Source organism: Chelonia mydas, chromosome 2 (genome assembly GCF_015237465.2).
Source record: "Chelonia mydas isolate rCheMyd1 chromosome 2, rCheMyd1.pri.v2, whole genome shotgun sequence".
Classification (NCBI taxonomy): Eukaryota; Metazoa; Chordata; order Testudines; family Cheloniidae; genus Chelonia; species Chelonia mydas.
The window spans coordinates 121792529-121813797 of NC_057850.1; the positions used below are offsets into that span (position 1 = coordinate 121792529).

The 21269-nt window shown below is 40.4% G+C and overlaps 1 long non-coding RNA gene across 1 annotated transcript; it reads right to left on the bottom strand.

Moving 5' to 3' along the window:
• Positions 1–479: 479 nt before the first annotated feature.
• On the bottom strand, positions 480–19854 carry LOC119565509. Its single transcript, XR_005224181.1, has 3 exons — positions 19271–19854; positions 2398–2431; positions 480–617 (listed from the first exon to the last, which is right to left on the bottom strand). It is a non-coding gene; the product is annotated as an uncharacterized LOC119565509 (long non-coding RNA).
• Between the last annotated feature and the right edge of the window lie 1415 nt (positions 19855–21269).

A 21269-nucleotide genomic window follows, 5' to 3' on the forward strand; every position in this document is an offset into this window, starting at 1 on the left:
CAATTATTTTAAAGCTGCTTAAAACCTGATTCAAAACTTTTGGGGGAGGGGGAGGGAAGAAGTGAGAATAGACAGATAAGATACCCATTGTGATTCCAAAAAGTGTACTTAGCTACTACTTCAACTCTATTATAGTGCCTCAGGCCTACTACCACAGCTCCTCTTTTTGGAGTTGATAAAATGCTTCCAGCTTGAGTTCACTTAGAAGTTTCAAGATTTAACCTTGAAATACATAAAAATCATGGCAGGGAAATTTCAATAAAGGCACAAAATATGCCAGAATTGTCACCCAACTCATCCCATCACTAATCTCTGCAAATATAATCACATTATACATTGAGAAGAGTGGGAAATCATGGAGAAATTCTCTCACACATATTTATATCAGGCAGGCTTACCCATTTCCTTCATATCTTTGCAAAATAATGATCATACAAGAGCTAACCACAGAAAAGATTTAATGAAGTCTAAGACTATCTAGGGTACATGTATTCGTGGAGCAAGTGAGCCAAAGCACTCTGATGTTGCTCTCTTGACGTTAAAAAAATACATCCTCTTCTCTTCTGCTTTCAACATCTCAGGCAATATTACACAGACTACCGTATGCTCTTCAGACTCTGAAAGAGAGGTGTGAAAATGAATAACAGGTGTGCTCTGATAGGAGGCAATGGTCAAATATTTCACACAAAACACAGATTAAGTCTACACAATTAAATTACAGCCATTCCAAAGATGTAGAAAGCACTTGTTCAAATGTAGCTTACAAGACATGATGTGTGAATGGGGAAAACAGAGCAGAGATTTAACATTAATTATTTTGCTATGTCCAAATGCATGTATGCATGTGCGCACACAAACAGACACACACACACTGAACAAACATTCTAAATGTTATAGAAAATATATTAAAATATAAGCTACTGCATAAACGGACATAATGTATGGTACCTGACTACTTGGCAACTTGTGAAATTACAAAAATAACATTCGAATTGCATTTTGTTTCTTTGGTTATGTAAAATGTTTCACTGTAACAAAATGGTAATATGTATATGTCCCAGTCTTAAAGGATTAGTATTTTGAAAGTGAGTGTATTGCAGCACATGAATGTCTAGGGTGAGACTGTGAAAACTGTCTATGGATTTGGATGTCCAAATCCCTTTTGAATGATAGATACATAGTAGTCTTTCTATTGTTAAGGTAATGATTTCCTTTCCGGTATAAGCCTGATTTTGATTCCCTCTTTAATGTCAAGAAATCTCAACCAATATGGCTCACAGTTTTTATGTGCATTCATCTGTTTCAAGAGAAGTATGATTTATGGGGATGAGGGAAGCTCAGGGAAGATACTCATGACGTATAATAGTCTGAACACTGTTCTAACTCTCTTTGGAAGTTCACTTTTTAACATCTTTTCCAGATATCAAATTCCATATTTGTTTTATTTACCTATCCTCAATAAAGACTTGTATCTGATTAATTTTTGAAAAGTTGGGTTATCTCCTGGATTTTGCACAACATAACATGATATGATCATTAGATTATAAGCTATTCAAGACAGAAAATTTTTTATGTATATTCTTGTAAGGTACCTAGGCATATTCACAAACAAAGATTGTTACAGAAAAGTTAAGATTTAATACATTTTTACCAATGATCTAGAAGAAAACTTAAAATTGTAACTGATAAAGTTGTAGGTGACACAAAAAATGGGGGAGTGGTAAATAATGAAGAGGACAGTAATATAGAGGAGTGGTTCTCAAACTTTAGCAATCCGAGGACCCCCATTTTGATTTTAAAAATTTCACGGACCCCCAAGCCCCCTGCTCAGCTGCAGGCCCCACCCCCCACTCCACATCTCCCCCTCCTCTTCCCCACCTCTTTCCACTCCATCCCCCGAGCGTGCCCCATCCTTGCTCCTCCCCCTCCCTCCCAGCGCCTTCTGCACATTGGGGAACCAGGGGTACTCCAGGGGGTCTGCTGGCCCCACTGATCAACTCCTTCCCTCAACTCCTCTCCCTCCCTCCCAGTGCCTCCCAGAGACACTGGAAAGGAGCAGGAGGAGTTGATCAGCAGGGCCGGAGGACCCAGACATAATTCCAACCCCTCCCACAAACGTGCCTCCTCCTCCCTCTCAGCGCCTACTGCATGCTGCAGAACAGCTGTTGCCCAGCGTGCAGGAGGCACTGGGAGGGAGAGGGAGGAGTTGATCAGCAGGGCTGGCAGACCCCATGGAGTACCCTTGCGGAACCCCAGGGATCTGCGGACCTCAGTTTGAGAAATGCCAATAAAGAACAATGTGGATCATTTGGTAAACTGGTTGCAGACAATATGCATTTTAGTACGGCTAAATGTAAATGTACACATATTGGAACAAAGAATATAGGCCATACTTACAGGATGGCAGACTCTATCCTGGGAAGCAGTGACTCTGAAAAAGATTTAGGGGTCATGGTGAATAATCAGCCAAACATGAGCTTCCAGTTGAATGCTGTATCCAAAAGGACTAATGTGATCCTGGGATACATAAACAAGGGAATCTCAAGTAGGAGGAGAGAGCTTATTTTACATATCTATTTGGCACTGGTGCGACTGCTGCTGGCATACAATGTGCAGTTCTAGTAACCACAATTCAAGAAAGATGTTAAAAAAATAGAGAGTATTCAGAGAAGAGTCATGAGAATGATTAAAGGATTACAAAACATCCTTATAGTAATAGACACAAAGACCTCAATCTATTTAGCTTAACAAAGAGAGGGCCAAGGGGTGACTTGATTACAGTCTATAAGAACCCACATGGGTAATAAATATGGCGTAATGGACTCTTCAATTTGCAGAGAAAGGTATAACACGATCCAATGGATGGAAGGTGAAGCTAGACAAATTCAGATTGGAAATAAGGTATAAATTTTTAACAGTGAGGGAAATTAACCACTGGAACAATTTAGCAAGGATCATGGTGGATTCTCCATCACTGACAATTTGTAAATCAAAATTGGATGTTGTTGTCTAATGGATCTTCTCTAGAGATTATTTTGGGGGAGTTCTATAGCCTGTTTATACGGGAGGTCAGACTAGATGATCACGTTCCCTTCTGGCCTTGGAATTGATGGTTCTATGACTCTCTGAAAAATGCCATTAATATATTCATATATTAATATATAGGGTGTTCAGTTTTGGCCACCCTCTCTCTAAAAGATGTAGCAGAAATAGAAGAGCTTCAATTACTGGTAACAAAAAATGATTAGCAGCATGAAGGTCACTCCAGCCAGATGAGAAACCGAAAAGATTGGGACTGTCTAGTTTAGAGAAAAGACAAAAAAAAATTAGGGGATATAACAGAGTGCCCCTACCTCAATTCAAAACATTCAGATTCAGCAGAAAACAAAATGCAATGTTTTGATTTTTTTGGTTTGAAATGACTTTTCTTTTAAAAGTTCCCTTTAAATTTATTTTTAAAATTTTGAAAAGGTTAACCAATGTTCAGAATCAGAAGAAAATATTTCAGTTTTGTCAAAACAAAACATTTGGTCTCTGAGGACAGTAATTTTTTTCAACTTTTTGAAGTTGCCAATGAACTGAAGAATCCTGTATTCTCCCAGCTCCAAGAACGGATCTACAAAAGCTAAATAAGGTGCTACTGTTCACCTTTTCTTATAAGACTAGAATGAGGACATAGTCAATAAAACTGAAAGGAACAAATTTAAAACTAATAAATGGAAACACTATTTTCTACACCAGGAATAATTAACCTCATTGAAGCTCACTGGCATATGTATCCTTGAGACCAAGTGATATTTTTAAAAAAGGTTGGTCATTTATGATGATGATGATGATGATGATAACATCCACAGTTATATAAGAAAGAATCTAAATCCTCAGGACAAGAACCAAGCATAGGGGTTAGAAAGAAACTTCCACTATGGGCAAGTTGTTCCATAATTGTCCATTACCAGTTGTCTTGTATTTTCCTGCTAAGCATCTAGTACAGGCCTCTCTCAGACACAAGAAACTGGAATGGGTAAGCCACAAGTCAGCTCTAACATAGTCATGCCAATTTTCTAATATTCAAAAACAATACTACCCTTTAAAAAAAAAACCTCAAATACTGCTCATTTTAAAGAAAGCTCAGAATGTTAAGAATATAAATGAACAGTTGAAAAAACTCAGATATTCTCTACTACCATATAAGCTTGCATTGCTATCTCCCCACTCAGAGTTGAAAATCAAGATTATAAAACAGAAAACTAGCTTCTCTCTTCACTATGGAACAGATACAATCACTCCACTTTTACATAAAGTGAGAGGGAGAAAAAGAGATGGATTACAAATGCAGTGCATCAAGCTAGGAACTTCAGAGTGACATTCCCAGCTCTGCCACATTAGGTGAACCTTTAAGGAAATAGTTGGCATCGACTGGTATCACTATCTTTTAGTTATATAATTCTTGTGTGCAATATTTTGTTTTACTTGTTTTTAAACAGATATTTGGCATTTTTTTTATTTTAAGTATTTGTGCTGAAAGGAAAAATATGTTACAGACCTAACAATACCTTATAAAAATTTTATCTTGTTGAAATTGATATTGCATTGAGTAATTTTTGAGAGGATATTCCCTGTGGTGTTACATGAGGTGATGACTGGCATAGAATAATCTGGCAACAGCTCATCAATATAAAGTTTATAAGTAAGAGAAAGTAGATTGGAAAATTATGATTTTGGAAGAATGGTTGATTACATACGTTATAAAACATATATGGTTAAATTATTTTAATTAATCAACTACTCATGTCATGTTTCTTAGGATCCCAGTTCATAAATTAAATAACAGAATTGGGAATTTTTATGACCAAAATCAAATTAAAAACAATAAATAATACAGAAAACAATAAATATGGTTATATGACAGATTTCAGAGTAACAGCCGTGTTAGTCTGTATTCGCAAAAAGAAAAGGAGTACTTGTGGCACCTTAGAGACTAACCAATTTATTTGAACATGAGCTTTCGTGAGCTACAGCTCACTTCATCGGATGCCACAGTATGCATCCGATGAAGTGAGCTGTAGCTCACGAAAGCTCATGCTCAAATAAATTGGTTAGTCTCTAAGGTGCCACAAGTACTGCTTTTGGTTATATGACAGTGTTTACAAGGTTTAAAGGGAATGCATTTAACACAAAATATGTTTTAAAAAAGCCTGAAGACATAATATATCAATAAATAATCGAAGTATTTTTTAAATCCTATACTAATATGGACAGGTGATTTTTATACCATCATTTTACGATGGATCCTAAGTTACGGTTTTAGACGCTCATGATCTCTGCTGTAAACCAGGAACCTATATATTTTGCAATTCTGAGGCCGTGGAATTTACCTCTTCCCTTAGAAAGGTGCTCCGAATCTCAGATTTTGTGTGTGGTTTTTTTAAAATCAAATTTCTAATCCTTAGGGTTATGGCAATAACTTCAAAAGTATGGACCAGGTATAAACTGGAACAGTGTCAGCTTCCTGAATGTGAAGGGATCCTAGTTTTAAGAGGTGTGAATGGACATATTTATCTCTCATTGGAGGTTTGTAGATTCCATTTTCCTGTACTCACAGAATTTGGCATTTTTCCAAGATACCACAAAATTGAGCATTTTTTGGAGAAAATCAGGCACCCAACATTCTGTTTTCTGTCTCCCTGCCTTGCTGGGGCCTGCCTGAATAAACTCAATGTTAAAAATATTTGTTTAACATCATTAATATTCACAGTTTTTCATAGACCCATCAATTGTCCACACAACAGTTTAGAAACATTTTTTTTTAAAACGATGCATTTAAAAATGCTATTTTAATAGAATACTTGCTCCAGGCAACAATATTCAAATTATGGCCTGAATCCTGCAGTCAGATCCATCTCGGCAGACCCTATGCATCCGTACATACAGCCCAATTGAAGTAAGTGAGGTTTCTCACAAGTACCCCATATAGATTTGATTGCTGGATTGTGAACTAAATTTGCGACTCATAACTATTACAGACATTTGTACAAATAAGGTGAACTCCACTTTCCCCACAGATCATGGGGTAGTCCTCATTTTTCAAAGGTATCTTGAAAGCTGAGAGTGATTTTTTTCATAAATAATTTTTAAAAAATCATTCTACTCATATTAATTACTTATAGGCAGTTTTTATGGTAAGAACACAGATCTGTTAGGATACTTATAATAAATTGACTGAGTAACATTTTAAAATTGTCTACACAAAGATGATTAAATGAGGCAAACATTATTCAGAATAATCTCCCAGCACCACCATGACATAAAAAATTAAGCTCCTAATCTAACTTGATATTATTGTCAGCTGTGGGGTGCACGATTTTTCCAGTTTTTAGCCTAAATCTGAGACAATCAGCAGATATGAAAAACACAGCATCTAATTTTCAGAAGGCACAAGAATATCTTGATATAATTATGCAGCGAAACACCTTGAGAATGCAAATGAACTTGAACTTCATTGTGTCTCAGCTTCAGCCTTCAGATGGAGGAATAAGGAGTGAATGTTATCAGGGTAATGGCGTTATTACTCCTATTGTTTGAAATCTATGCCTTGTCTATTGGGCAGTATGGAATCCCTAGTGACATTGTTAGATCCTGTGATATGCTTACATCTTGTTATGTCCCAGGAGCTGCCTCCTATGTAGCCCAGGAGTAACAGAGACCCTGAAGTAATCCATCAAGCTACTGATACCCTAAAGATTTAGCCAGGCATGGCTTGCTGCTTGCACTGTGATCAAAAGAGGAGCGTACTGCAGTCCAATTAAAGCACACAACAATAAACCAGAAGTCTTTAGAAATAAAACTTCAAAAATAAATCATCAAAAATTAGAAAGAACACTGAGTGCAGCAGCTGCTATTATATACATTATTACTAAACCCTTTAGCGGTGAGAGTTTGTCAAGATGGCAATGAGATAGACGTGAATTACAGCTTAACTTTAGTAAACATTTAAAGGTTAAAGGAATGGGACTTTATTTATATCACGGAATATATATGCATCCAAACCATCAAGGAACTTCTTTTGTTACATATAGTTTTAATTGTTTAAAATGGTGAATTTTGAGGAAAGAAAATGAAGTGTATTTTTAAATCTATTCTGCTGCATTGTTTTGAACACAGTACTTTAAGCAATCTACATTCCATTATTCTCACTTTTATAAGGTACTTAAAGCACCAGAGCAGAAAGATTTTGTTTGCTGGGTTCCTGGTGGGATGGCCTATTAGTGAAAAATAAATCAGCCCACGTAAGAAGCCGCTTTTCATAAGAGTTTCAGAAGTGCTCAAGTCACAAATATTGCAAAGTTGACCAGAAGAACAGCTCATGTAAAAGGACTTGCTTTGTCCAGCAGTGTACAACTCCACATTCTCTTTCTTTTTGCTTTCCCCTCTAACCACACAGTAAGTGGGGGATCATCCACATCCAGACTGGAGTACCCACATGCATACTTATGGATGGACAAGTTTAGTGACTCATCCTCTGATTAGCCCTGGTTATATTATTTTGAGTAAAAAAAATAGGTGTGGCAAGAAGCAATCCCCTCTCCTCCTCTTGGAACACAATTGGATTGTAAGGGTTTATATTTTCTTTTTAATCTTGGAGCCATGCTTGGCAGCCCTTCTTCGTAATTCTAAACTAACAGTTCCATATCTGGGGGTTCCTATTTATGCCACCTACTGTGTTTCCTCTTTCAGAAAGAAAAGGCCCATACACAGAACTGGCCAAATACTTCAAAACCCGTGTCCAAGAGCATCCATTCAGATTTCAAATGGCTGTTCATTTCAACCATTTTCAAGCCCTTTAGCATTCACTATTAGAGAACATTCAGATGAAAGGATTTTGTTCATGCTGAAGGTTGGGGAAGGGATGTTCTTTACACAAATATTCACTTTGCATGCTAAATGGAATATTCTGTGCTGAAAATCTTCATAAAACATAACAATACTGGTATTCTATACTGAGTCCTAGCAAAGTAAAAGGAGCAGATTCTTCTGGTGTAAATCCAGCATATCTCCAATGCAGCCAACGTAAATACTCCAGACATGTACAACATAACTGAGTTCCAGATCTGTCACAGAAATTGTGCTCTTGAGAAAGGATCACTGCATAGCAATTAAGTTAACTTTCTGTGACTGCAGAAGGAGTATTTCCCTACGTATATTTCTACATGCGCAGCAGGCCTGTGGAATATGAGTGTATCACTAATTTTGGTTTTATTAGACTTTTAAGCACATGTTGTGTGGGGCGTTCTGTGATACTCCCTCAGGATTACCCAGGGTTCTGGGGCATCATGAGAAAGCTTTGTCTGTGCCTGCCAGGGGTCAGTTCCCTAACTCTACTGGCAACACAAGCACTCCCATCTAGGGATCACAGGCCCTGCTATTTCTCTACAGGTTAGCAATAGGCACACTCCAACCCCCATGTCCTCTGATCACCTTGCTAAAAAATTCAGCTGCTGGCCTACCAGATGCTCACAATATTCACAGATTTGCTGCTTCCAAAGAAACTGTACCCTTCAGCTTACTAGCTTCAGCTCATATCAGCACTCTGCTTAACACATAGCACTTAGATACATTCAGAGTGAAATCAAGTAGAAATGTATTTAATTGCCAGCACAGATATTCAGATTAAATAGCAAGGAGAAGTATTGGAAACAAATGGTTATATACACAATAAAATCATAACATATTCTAGAACCTAGACTTAATTAACTAGATACTCTCATGTCTATTAGGGTATTGCTCACTTCAAATCCTTGCAGTTCTTTACAGCCAGGCTTGGCTGTGATTCGCTTTTCAGAGACAGACGTGCTGTCAGCTTGTCACGTATGTGAAGGACCGTGTGTGTTCCTTTGCTTCCTAAGATATACAAGTTCCATCCTTTGTCTTCATTCACAAACAGAAAGAAAAGGAGTACTTGTGGCACCTTAGAGACTAACAAATTTATTTGAGCATAAGCTTTCGTGGGCTACAGCTCACTTCATATTCGATGAAGTGAACTGTAGCCCACAAAAGCTTATGCTCAAATAAATTTGTTAGTCTCTAAGGTGCCACAAGTACTCCTTTTCTTTTTGCGAATACAGACTAACACGGCTGCTACTCTGAAACCATTCATAAACAGGACACCCCTGTCCTTACTGCTGTTTTGTTTCTTCCCATAGATTTTCTCTCTTGTAGATTTCACAGCCTTTTGACTGGTACCTATCTCAGTATGCAAGTAGGCCTCCACTGTGAGGCATACAATACACATATGACCATACCAGGACATAAGCATCTGTTATCCCCTACTAGAAAGGAACATTTCTGAGGCATGTCACCTGCCGGTGCCGAACCTTAACTCCAAGACCTTAACATAATTTTCAGTATAGATGCATAACTCTTTAAATATTATCTGTGCATACATTTTGCAATGATTATGAGGACAAGTAGGCTATTGACTCTTAGTAGAGATCTTAAATGCCAGCCTTTGGCAAACTATTATGCATATATCTGCCTATGGGGATTCCTATAAAACCCTATACACCCTCTGTTTTCTGCCAGTTGGCATCAAGAGGTTATTGGGTCACACTGATTATGATGAACCTTGTAAAATGTAAACATATGTAAAATGAGAGAAATGTGATTTATTTTGGGGATATAAAGTTTCAAATTTTACAGATCTCAATGCAAATGATGAAAGGATCAGTTTTATTCCTAGGATAGATCATATTTTTTCCAATGTACAGTGTGCATCCTTAAATCAATTGATAAAATGCTCAAAAATATAATTATGTTGTTCAGAGTGCTAAGCAATCATTACCAGTTTTAATGCTTTGAAACTGTATCATGCCTCAGGCAAATACTCTCTGTGTTCATGAATATTGGAACGAGCCAGTCATAAAACTATAATCTGAACATAAACATCTTTCAAGCTGCCTGTAGTCGTGGGGTTTTACTAGTAGTCACACATTTTAATCTGTGTACTGCTGTGTTTATTTGCCTCCCTCCAACTTTTTGTCTATCTACATGGTATTTCTACCTGCTGTCCATCTACCAACCCATTACTTCCTAATTAATAAAGGTTACTGCTGAGGACAGAGAAATGACGAGGATGCCCACTGTTCAATGTCATTCATTCTCAGTGAAATAACTACAGAGTAGATTGTGTCATGCTCTTGCCAATGACCCTTAAAGGATCCAGGGCACAAAAAACCTCCATCTTTGTTACTCTGTGCAAGAGTCATGGACAGTTGCAGCTCTTGTGCTTTTCTGAGTGCCAGTCACAGCACCCAAACACAACTCTAATACTATCTTCAGCATTAAGCAGAGGACTAGTAGAGGGCAGGAAAAAAGGATCTCTATCACTGGAGCAGGCATAAAATTTTGTCCTTTCAAGATAAACACATGGCAAAGAAACATCCGAGGTGCATGTGTCCTACACAGGGAGAAAGAAGGCCTTTTACCCAGAGAAAGTCTCCACATGAGTGCTGAGCAAAATAAAGGAGAGAGCGGGAGCCTAGTCAGGTGGCATGGCTATGAACACTGTGATAACTGTTCCAGCCAGTTTCTGAGACTCTCAGGCCACCAGAAACACAGGAGTAATTGCTGGATTCAACATACTGCAATCCTTTGAACAAGTATCTGCATCTCTCACCCACTGCTTAGAAAACCCTTGGGGGGTTGGGGGTCAGGGGGGAAGGGGACAAGGACTCCCCAGACATCTTTGTCCTGAGTGTGTAAGTGGAGTAATAGTAGTTGTCTTTAAAGTTAAGGCCATTGCCGCAGTTGACAATCTAGGAGGGGAAGATTTTGATGATCAGATGGTAGAATTCTTGGTACAAGAATTTTAAAAAGGAGCATCAGATGGATTTGACACAAGCTAAGAAGCAGAGTAGTAGTGTGGTAAGGGAGGGGTGGGAGTCTCCATGACTATCAGGTTGGTCCTAGAAGGGATCCAGTGTTTTCACGGACAGCACCTCGCGGAGATGCTGGCCCAAATTCTGATAACCACCCACCCATACCTAGCCCCTAAGCCTATTTTTAAAAGGTTTTTCTGTCCCCCCATCCCCTTCTTTCTTCTTGTATGACTCATAGCCATAGTCACTCAGGCCTGATTTACACTAGGAAATTCAGTTGGTATAACTATGTCGCTCAGAGAAGTGAAAAATCCACACTCCTGAATGACACAGTGAAACCTCTCTAACTTCCAGTGTAAACAGCGCTACCACCTCTCGGAGAGATGGAGAATCCCTCCTGTTGGCCCATATAGTGTTACACTGAAGCCCTGTGCCGCTGCAAAGTTTTAAGTGTAGACAAGCCCTCAGAGTGAGGGAAACTCCCTCTTTTCTTAGTTTTCCAAGTCTGACGTTTTCTTTTCTGTTTCACTGTCTGTCCATTAACTGTAATGGCTCACCATTGTCTCTTCCTAGCTGGAGAACAGATGGGTACTTGAATGTATTTTTGTGTACACAACTAGTTTGGGAGCAGCCCCTCCCTGGTGTGAGCTGTACTTTAAATAGTAGAACAGGTCAGGAGAATAGTATTCTATATACATAAATTCATTATCCCCATCTGTATACATATCTTATAATGACCATTGAGTTCAGAACATTACAAGCTATCATAAAAGAGACATACTTGACATATTTTTATACACAGTAATATTGATTACAACTAATTGATTCAATTATTTATTCTTTGGGGTTCATACCCCTTGATCTCCCCTTGGGATATTTGGACCCTGATTGTCACCTCCACCCCCCCAACCCCCTTGTGAATTTGATGCTGGAGTTCCTGTATTTTCAGAATTAGGACTACAATCATTGACAAGAACGCTATATAGAGCCTAAAAGGAGCCTGTGAAATTGAATCCTTCCTTCAATGCCAGCAGTGGGCTAAATTGTATACATGAAGGAAAAGACATCTGCATGACCATCACCAGGAATCACTTTGAAAGACTGTCTTCAAACAGACTTGTACATTCTTAATTGCCTGCAGAGGGCATTGCAGGATGCAAACATACATAACATTGAGATGCATAGTATACTTCTCTGTGGAAGCTGCACATTCATTCAAGGTCTAAAATCTTTTACAAGATGCCTTCAATAAACATCTGGTAAATAAATTGGTGAACTTAAAACATGTAGTGTCATATCAATCAGTAATATTCTGGCCTTGGATCGAAATGAGTTCTACTCTCTTAAAAGGTTGAACAATGGCCTCACTCCTCCATCCACCAGAGAGACCAATGTCTGACTGTAAGAAAAATCATAGAACCTCTCTGTTCCTAAGCCCTGGTCTACACTACAGGGTTAGGTCAAATTTAGCCGCGTTAGGTCAATTTTAAAATGGATGCGTCCACACAACCAACCCCGTTCCATCGACTTAAAGGGCTCTTAAAATTGACTTCAGTACTCCTCCCCGGCAAGGGGACTAGCTCTAAAATCGACCTTGCTGGATTGAATTTGGGGTAGTGCAGACACAAATCGACGGTATTGGCCTCCGGGAGCTATCCCAGAGTGCTCCAATGTGACTGCTCTGGATAGCACTTTCAACTCCGATGCACTAGCCAGGTACACAGGAAAAGCCCTGGGAACTTTTGAATTTCATTTCCTGTTTGGTCAGCGTGGCGAGCTCAGCAGCACAGGTGACCATGCAGTCCCAGAATCGCAAATGAGCTCCAGCCTGGACTGAAAGGGAGACACTGGATCTGATTGCTGTATGGGGAGAAGAATCTGTGCAGGCCGAACTCCGATCAAAAAGAAGAAATGCTAATATATATGCCAAAATTGCACAGGGCATGGTGGAGAGAGGCTACAACAGGGACACCCAGCAGTGCCGCGTGAAAGTTAAGGAGCTCAGGCAAGCCTACCAAAAGACAAAGGAGGCAAACGGTCACTCCGGATCAGAGCCCCATACATGCCGCTTCTATGATCAGCTGTATGGCATTCTGCGGCGGACCCTACCACTACCCCACCACTGTCCGTGGACACCTGCAAGGGGGGAGTCTCAAGCAACAGGGAGGAGGATTTTGTGGATGAGGAAGAGGAGGAGGAGGAGGAGGAGAATGAGCATCAGGCAAGCAGTGAATCTGTTCTCCTCAGCAGCCAGGACCTTTTCATCACCCTGGAGTCAATACCCTCCCAAGGCAGGATCCCCGACCCTGAAGCCGGAGAAGGCAGCTCTGGTGAGTGCACATTTGTAACTACAGTACAGGGTTTAAAAGCAGTAGTGTTTAATGTTTGATTTAACCCATTCATGCTGGGCTGTTTGTGCTTGGCTAAAAGGGATCATCCCAGAGAATAGCCAAGCGGCTGGGGGAGCTAGGTGTGTGCTGCACATTCACCCAAAAAACACAGCCCCTCCTTTTAAATGTGAAACCCAACCCATTGCTTGCTATGGGAAAGGATGGCACTGCAGTTTGAAACCATTCCCACAAGTTATGAGTAAGAAGCCAACCCCACATACCCTGTGCCTTACCATGGCTGCCTGGAAACCAAATTCTGTTGCCCAGCCATGTGTGATGTGTCACCATATCTGCAGGTGCTCAATATAAAAGGCAAAATGTGACCTTGTACTTAAAGAACATGTGCTGTCTGCTGTGAATTGCTTGATTCACTGTGAAAGAGTATCCCTTTTGTTCTCAGAAATGTATCATCTTAAATTTTACTCTCCCTTTTTATCTCCCACACCAAGTACAAATGTTTCTACTCTCCCCTTATCATCTCTGTCCCTGAGGTTATCTCAGATTAGAAGGCGGAAAAAAAACCACACAAGCGATGACATGTTTTGTGAGCTCATGCAGTCCTCCTGCTCTGACAGGGCGCAGCTTAAGGCTTGGAGACATTCAGTGTTAGAGGCCAGAAAAACATTAAGTGAGTGCGAAGAGCAGAGGCAGGAGTGCGAAGAGCGGAGGCAGGAGGTGATGCTGAGACTAATGGGGGAGCAAACGGACATGATGAAGCATCTGGTGGAGCTGCAGGAAAGCCAACAGGAGCACAGACCCCCTTCTGCATCCATTGTATAACTGCCTGACCTCCTCCCCAAGTTCCATATCCTCCTCACCCAGATGCCCAAGAACATGGGGTGGGGGGGCAGGGAGGAGGCTCCGGGCACCCAGTCACTGCACTCCAGAGGATGGCCCAAGCAACAGAAGGCTGTCATTCAAACAGTTTGATCTGTAGTGTGGCTACACAAAGCAATGTGGCCTTGTCCTTCCCTCCTCCCCCACCCCACCCCACCCCACCCTGGCTACCTTGTCAGTTATCTCACTTTTTTTAATTAAGAAAGAAAGAATGCATGGTTTTAAAACAATAGTTACTTTATTTCAAAGGGGGGAGGGAAGGTGGTTTGGTTACAAGGAATTAAAATCAACCAAGGGAGGCGGGTTTGCATCAAGGAGAAACACACACAATGGTCACACTGTAGCCTGGCCAGTCATGAAACTGGTTTTCAAAGCCACTCTGATGCACAGCACGCCTAGCTGTGCTCTTCTAATTGCCCTGGTGTCTGGCTGCTCAAAATCGGATGCCAGGCTATTTGCCTCAACCTCCCACCCCGCCACAAACATCTCCCCCTTACTCTCACAGATATTATGGAGCACACAGCAAGCAGCAATAATAATGGGAGTGTTGGTTGCGCTGAGGTCTGACGTAGTCAGCAAACAGCGCCAGCGAGCATTTAAACATCCAAAGGCACATTCTACCACCATTCTGCACTTGCTCAGCCTATAGTTGAACTGCTCCTTACTACTATCCAGGTTGCCTGTGTAAGGCTTCATGAGCCAGGGGAGCAAGGGGTAGGCTGGGTCCCCAAGGATAACTGTAGGCATTTCAACATCCCCAATGGTAATTTTGCTGTCTGGGAAGTAAGTCCCTTCTTGCAGCTGCTCAAACAGCCCGGAGTTCCCAAATATGCAAGCGTTATGCACCTTTCCCGGCCATCCCACCTTGATGTTGGTGAAACATCCCTTGTGATCCACCAGTGCTTGCAGCACCATTGAGAAGTACCCCTTGTGGTTCATGTAATGGTTGACAAAGTGCTCCGGTGCCAAGATGGGGATATGTATTCCATCTATCGCCCCACCACAGTTAGAAAATCCCATTGCAGCAAAGTCATCCACTATGACCTGCACATTTCCCAGGGTCACTACCGTTGATAACAGAATGTCATTGATTGCATTGGTTACTCGGATCACAGCAGCCCCCACAGTAGACTTGCCCACTCCAAACTGATTCCTGACTGTCAGGCGTTGCAAGCTTCCACAGGGCTATTGCCACTCATTTCTCAACTGTCAGGGCAGCTCTCATCTTGGTATTCCTGCGCTTCAGGGTGGGGGAAAGCAACTCACAGAGTTCTAGGAAAGTGGCCTTACACATGCGAAAGTTTTGCAGCCACTGTGAATCATCCCATACCTGCAACACTATGCGGTCCCACCAGTCTGTGCTTGTTTTCCTGGCCCAGAATCGGCATTCCACTGTATCAACCAGCCTGTGATGTCCCAATTGCCACAACCCATGCTTTCAGGAACGTCTGTGTCCATGTCCTCATCAAAATCCAACTCGTGCTGGTGTCTCATACCCCAGGATATACTCCAGGATAATGTGTGAGGTGTTTATAATGCTCACAACAGCAGCGGTGATGGTGAGCTGAGCAGGCTCCATGCTTGCTGTGGTATGGAGTCTGCAGGAGAGCAGAGTTGCAGCGGAAGCGATGGGTGACGATGGTTCGGAGACCTACTGCACCGTCTGCTGACAGCAGCACCCAGGACACAACAGCCGCAGTGATGGTGAGCTAAGCTGAGTGTGCTCAATGCTTGCTGTGGTATGGTGTCTGCATGGAAAAAAGGCGTGAAATGATTGTCTGCCATTGCTTTCGCAGAGGGAGGGGCAACTGACGAATGTACCAAAAACCACCTGCAACAATGTTTTTGCCCCATCAGGCATTGGGAGCTTAACCCAGAATTCCAATGGGCAGTGGAGACTGCAGGAACTGTGGGATAGCTACCCACAGTGCACTGCTCCATAAGTCAATGCTAGCCATGGTAGTGAGGACACACTGCACCGAATTAATGCACTTAGTGTGGACATACGCAATCGACTGTACAAAATCTATTTCTAAAAATCAACGTCTAAAAAATCGACCTAATTTCGTGGCGTACACATACGAGACATAAGTTTACCTACCTGTAAAATGGAAACAATATGATACCTCTATACAACGCAGGAAAGTATTAAAAGATTGTTAATTAATATTGGAAAAGTGATTGGTGAGCCTCACATGAAAAGTTATATATCAACCAAAAAGTAGCTCTGACATGATATGTCATTTTTCACTTAGCATCAGCAGTATCAACTTCAGTAATCATTTAAGCTTGAAGAAACAGATAAACTCATTCTCAGATTCTTTTGTATTTAAACATAGTCAGACGAGAAAAGGACAATAAAGTGTTGAAATACAGCAGAGGTGAAGTCATAGAACAAGTAAAATCTTATGTGTACCTAGGAAGCTAGATCAGTGCTGACAATTCCATCAAGGATGAGATTAACAAGTGATGTGCTTTAACTACAAATGCTGCACAGAAGTTGATGAAATTATGGACTGATAAAAGCATTATGTTTGGCACCAAAGTGAAAATGTATCAGACTAGTATAGTAATAGTATTCCTCCACGGTCCGGAAGCAGCTGCATTAAATGAAACAGACATCAGAGGGCTGGAGGCAGCATAGAAGAGTTCTTTGGAAGGCGGAAAGTGTAAACTGGAATGATTTTAAGATAAATGAAGATGTTCAAAGGAGAGTGGGATGTGAAATCAGGGAACGTGATTGTCTGCAATTGAACAGATTATGATGATGGGGTCACTGCGAAGACAAACGTGATAGCTTGCCAAAGAAAATAATGCAAATACAGAGTCAAAACAGACCTAGAGGCTGATCACAGACTAAATGGTGGGACATGGTAGGTAGGCACATTGGCCAGGCTAGACTTATAGGAGGAACAAGTCATGGACAGTAACGAATGGTGACACTGTACTTCTCCCCATGTCTGTAAGGATTCTTTGAGATGACATGAGGAAGAAAAAGGCATATGTATGCTTTTTAAACTGACTTAGCTGCTGTATTATTATTTATGATTTGTATTATCATAGTGCCTAGGAGCCCTAGTTATGGACCAGAACCGCACTGTGTTAGGCTCTGTACAAATAGAATAAAAAAAGACAGTCCCTTCCCTAAAGTGCTTACAGCTTAAGTAAAATGCTTACAATCTAAGTAGAGTATACTAATTTATCACTAAAGGAATATTTTAGCAAAAATCTATTTGTAAATGTCACAAGCCCATAGAGTTCTTTCAGGGCTTCAGTTTCCCATGCAGCTCTGAAAACAGACTTCTTTTGACTAAATCAGGCCACCAGTTACCGTGGAAGAATGAATGATTCAATATAATTCAGCAGTCTGGGCAGATAACTGCTTCACTCAAATGTAAATATATATACAAATAACTAAGTATGATATTTTAGAGGCGGACAGAAGGGTGAGGAAAGAGGAGAGTCTCTCAATCCACATTTAGATCTCACCCCTCCCACAGGGAAAACAGAATTGCCTCTTCCACTGCATTTTAACAACCCCGTCCCCCACAAACACACACACCCGACCCTGCCCCAAACCTTGGACCAGGAGACCCTCTGTGGGTTTGGAATTCTGGTCATAAGTTGGGGTGGAGGAGCATTGTTGCCCTCCCCCACCTTCCAGGGCCCTAACATATAAAATTATTATTTTATTGGAAAATAACAGCCTCAAACTGCTTAACCTTTTTTCTCCTCTATGTAATGGACACTCCCTTTATTGAGGAACCAGCACAACAACTAGTGTAGAAGTCCTGGTGCTGCAGCTAGATGGAACCCTGCTGCTAGTGAAATGGGGAAATCCACCAGAAACCCTGGTGCTGGCACAGAGCCCCCATGCAGAAGACCCTGTTCCCCCAGAGATACACAGGCAAAACCCCATAATTCTTATGGAGAGTAAGGTGAGGGTGATGTCAAACTCTGCCTCTTGCATTCCCCCAATAGAAACATTACAAGGAAATTCTAGCAGGAGAACCTCATGGAAATTTCCTCTCCTTATGTTCCCTCCCCAAGGTCTCTCTCTGCAGCAACCAATCAAATTCCATCTCATCCTGTGTTTAAAGAAGATGACTAATTTCACTTACTTTCAGTATGGAATATATTAATGTTTTGGTGTAAACAAAATCACTTTATAAAGCAAGTATCTGAACTCTGTCAATTGTGTGAATTTCAGATGAACAATGAACATCATTCCATTAGCCACAGTATCTCTAATTATTACTCAAGGACTGTCTTTCTTCCACCTCCCCTGGAATGAGTTTCTTTGAATGTGAGGGGCAACTATGCCAAAGAGACTCACCTATGTTAAATTCAAGGATCAGACACAGCACAAAACACTCACTGAGATTTATGGGATCGTCAATGATTTGTAATAAATATATAGATAGTTTATATTCCACACATGAAAACCCTCATTGAACTTGGACAAGCTCAGTAGTTTCATCTGACCAGTGAAATGTGACATATTGATACTTAATATTTTGATTCAGCACCTCAGAAAAATGTAAGCTGATCTTGGTATGCCACTTATGGAACTATTTATTTCTTAAAATAATATATAGATTCATTTTATATCATGCTTTGTATACTCCCTAGCACTACAAAGTGCTTCATGAATGAAAAACTGATAATTCAGTGAATGTGCACAAATGCCTCAGCTATTAAATTTGTAGCCTTGGCTATCAGAACTTTCTTTGGGTGAACTAGATCAGAAAAAATAACCACTGTCTGTTTTTTCCCCCCTGTACATGAAAAACTGAATTATACTGAATCTGAAATCAGATTCAAGGAAACAGCACAACAGGAAAGAACAAAAGTAAAGTTTCCATGAGGTTGCAAAGGGAGTTTCTGCTCTGTGACATGCTATATCAACTCTAACTCACAGAATGCCAGCTGCCTCTCAGAAAGGAGATTCATAGAAATGGAGCTGTAAAGTAATAACAACCAGCAGCTACGTTTAGCATGCTGGTATCTGAACTTCTGGTCATTGCATATGCACAATTTTTTTTGGAGATTTGCTTTTTTTCATCAAAGGTTCCTTCCTTATTTCCCCTTCTCTTCTATCTCTCTCTCTCTCTCTTTTTTTTTTTTTTTTAAACCTTCACCCTTCCCATTTCCCTCATCACGTCTTACCTTGTTTCATGCAGAAGCCAGGAGTTCTGTTGTCCTTTCCAATCTGGTATCCTCTTTCTGAAGCAACCAAAGGGCTATTCCTTTCCCCAAATCAGTCTTCAGGGGACAGTCAGTTGGCCAATTGATTCTTCCTCCTTTTGACTGTGGCCAGCTGTCCTGCTCCTCCATCCTTATCTGGGGGCGGGCTAGCAGGCCCACTTTTGCCAAAATTCCCAGTGCAGATGGAGTTAAAAAAGCTTTGCTGGGACCTGCTGCTGTTCCTGCTTAATATGCCCTATGGCTGAAAAACCACAAAGCGCAATAGGCTATTTGGCAATATTTAATCTTGTGGTGTTTCAGTCTCAGCTTACTTTGAGGCCCAAATTTTCAGTGGATTTCCAACGGGTGTGCACACCAAATTTGCATATGCAAGTGCATCAACTAAATGCAAAATCTGTACTTGGGAGTGAATACTGAAAACAATAAAAATATATTAATCACATTTAATCGTAGCTTCATGTTCACAGTATCTCCATTGCTAGACTTCTACAAAATGAGAGACAGACATGGGTTTTTTAAAATGATTATTGAAACAATGTACTTCAAATGTCAGGTGGAGGGGGAGGATGTGTGTCACAGAGAAGCTGGCAAATCTCTCTGCAAAAGGACATGTATTCCATCTGTTTCATCTGTTCTGGGAGGACATGGTGTTCTGATGCTTTCAAAGCTGCTTCTTGGCTGGACAGCATAGGACTGTCTTTTCAGGCTGCATGTCACACACCTCATCCCTGTGCCAGATTACAATAACAAATGCTATTTATATGTGTAAATGCTCAGCACTCTCTTCCCAAGCAAATGGCATTCTGTAGAGGTGAATTAGAAATTTGACTAGAAAAAAAAAATCCTCACTTTCCCTTCTTTGCTTTAAGATTGTATATAGATTTTAATTCTTTGGTTATTGTATGCTTTTTAAAAATAGGTGTGTGTGTGAATGTGCTTTACATAAAAAGGTCATGTTTATTATGTTAATGCTTTCAAACTATTAAGACTGGATCCTGCAATCCTGCATCCTATGTGCTCATTGAATTTATTGGGAGTTTTGAGAATGTAAAGAAATTAAGGATTTGGATACTAAAGGATAAACATAATGAGTTTTATGTTTTAAGGCTCAAGCCTCAAAATTTAGATCTGAACTCTGGTTTTGAATACCTGATTTTGAACGTTTGTAAAATTCAGATTTGGCTCTGAGTTTAGCATTCAAAGGTCTCAAGAATTTGAAGGTGCTCATAGAAAGAGTTTTGACTCTGATCCATTGTAACAGGACACGCTAGTTCTTTTGAATAGATTCCAGATCAAGATCTCACCTGTGCTTTGGTGTAGGCCACACGAATGCTGGGAAAAACCAGAAGGACCATGTGATTATAGGCTACAGCAAGGAGTACTATGAAATGGGGTGAGGATATTGTTATATTTGGACCCAACAGAGACAGACAGAGATACAAAGGGAGCTGATAGAAACAGATGCCTGCGTACAATGGTAGTTTTATTGTTCAGGCTGCGAAACTGAAAGTAATATGAAAGTGAGGCTTTGCACAGGGGAGGGAGGAGTGCTCAAACACTTAAAGGGACAGTACATCACATTTCTCCACCCTACTTTAGAAAACTTCCAAAATATATAAACATATTATCATATGGCTTCCATGAAACACTTTATAACAAAACAAAGTTGCATGTGGACTACCGCAGACTCTCAACTTGCAAGGGATTTTTCTGCCCTTGGAATAGCAACTCACTAGCTAAATGTCTTTTAAAACTTTTTAAAACTTTTTAAACTTTTAGCAAAGTTTTTAAAACTTTTTAAACTTTTAGCAAAGTTTCTTCCACCAACTAATCAAAATTAGGAGTTGTATCAGAAGGACGTTTGATCAGAGGAAAAGAAAGTCCTACTATAACATCTCTGATCTCCAGTATTTGATGGCTGCAACTGGTCCACATCTGGTTTCCATAAAAATACCATTGG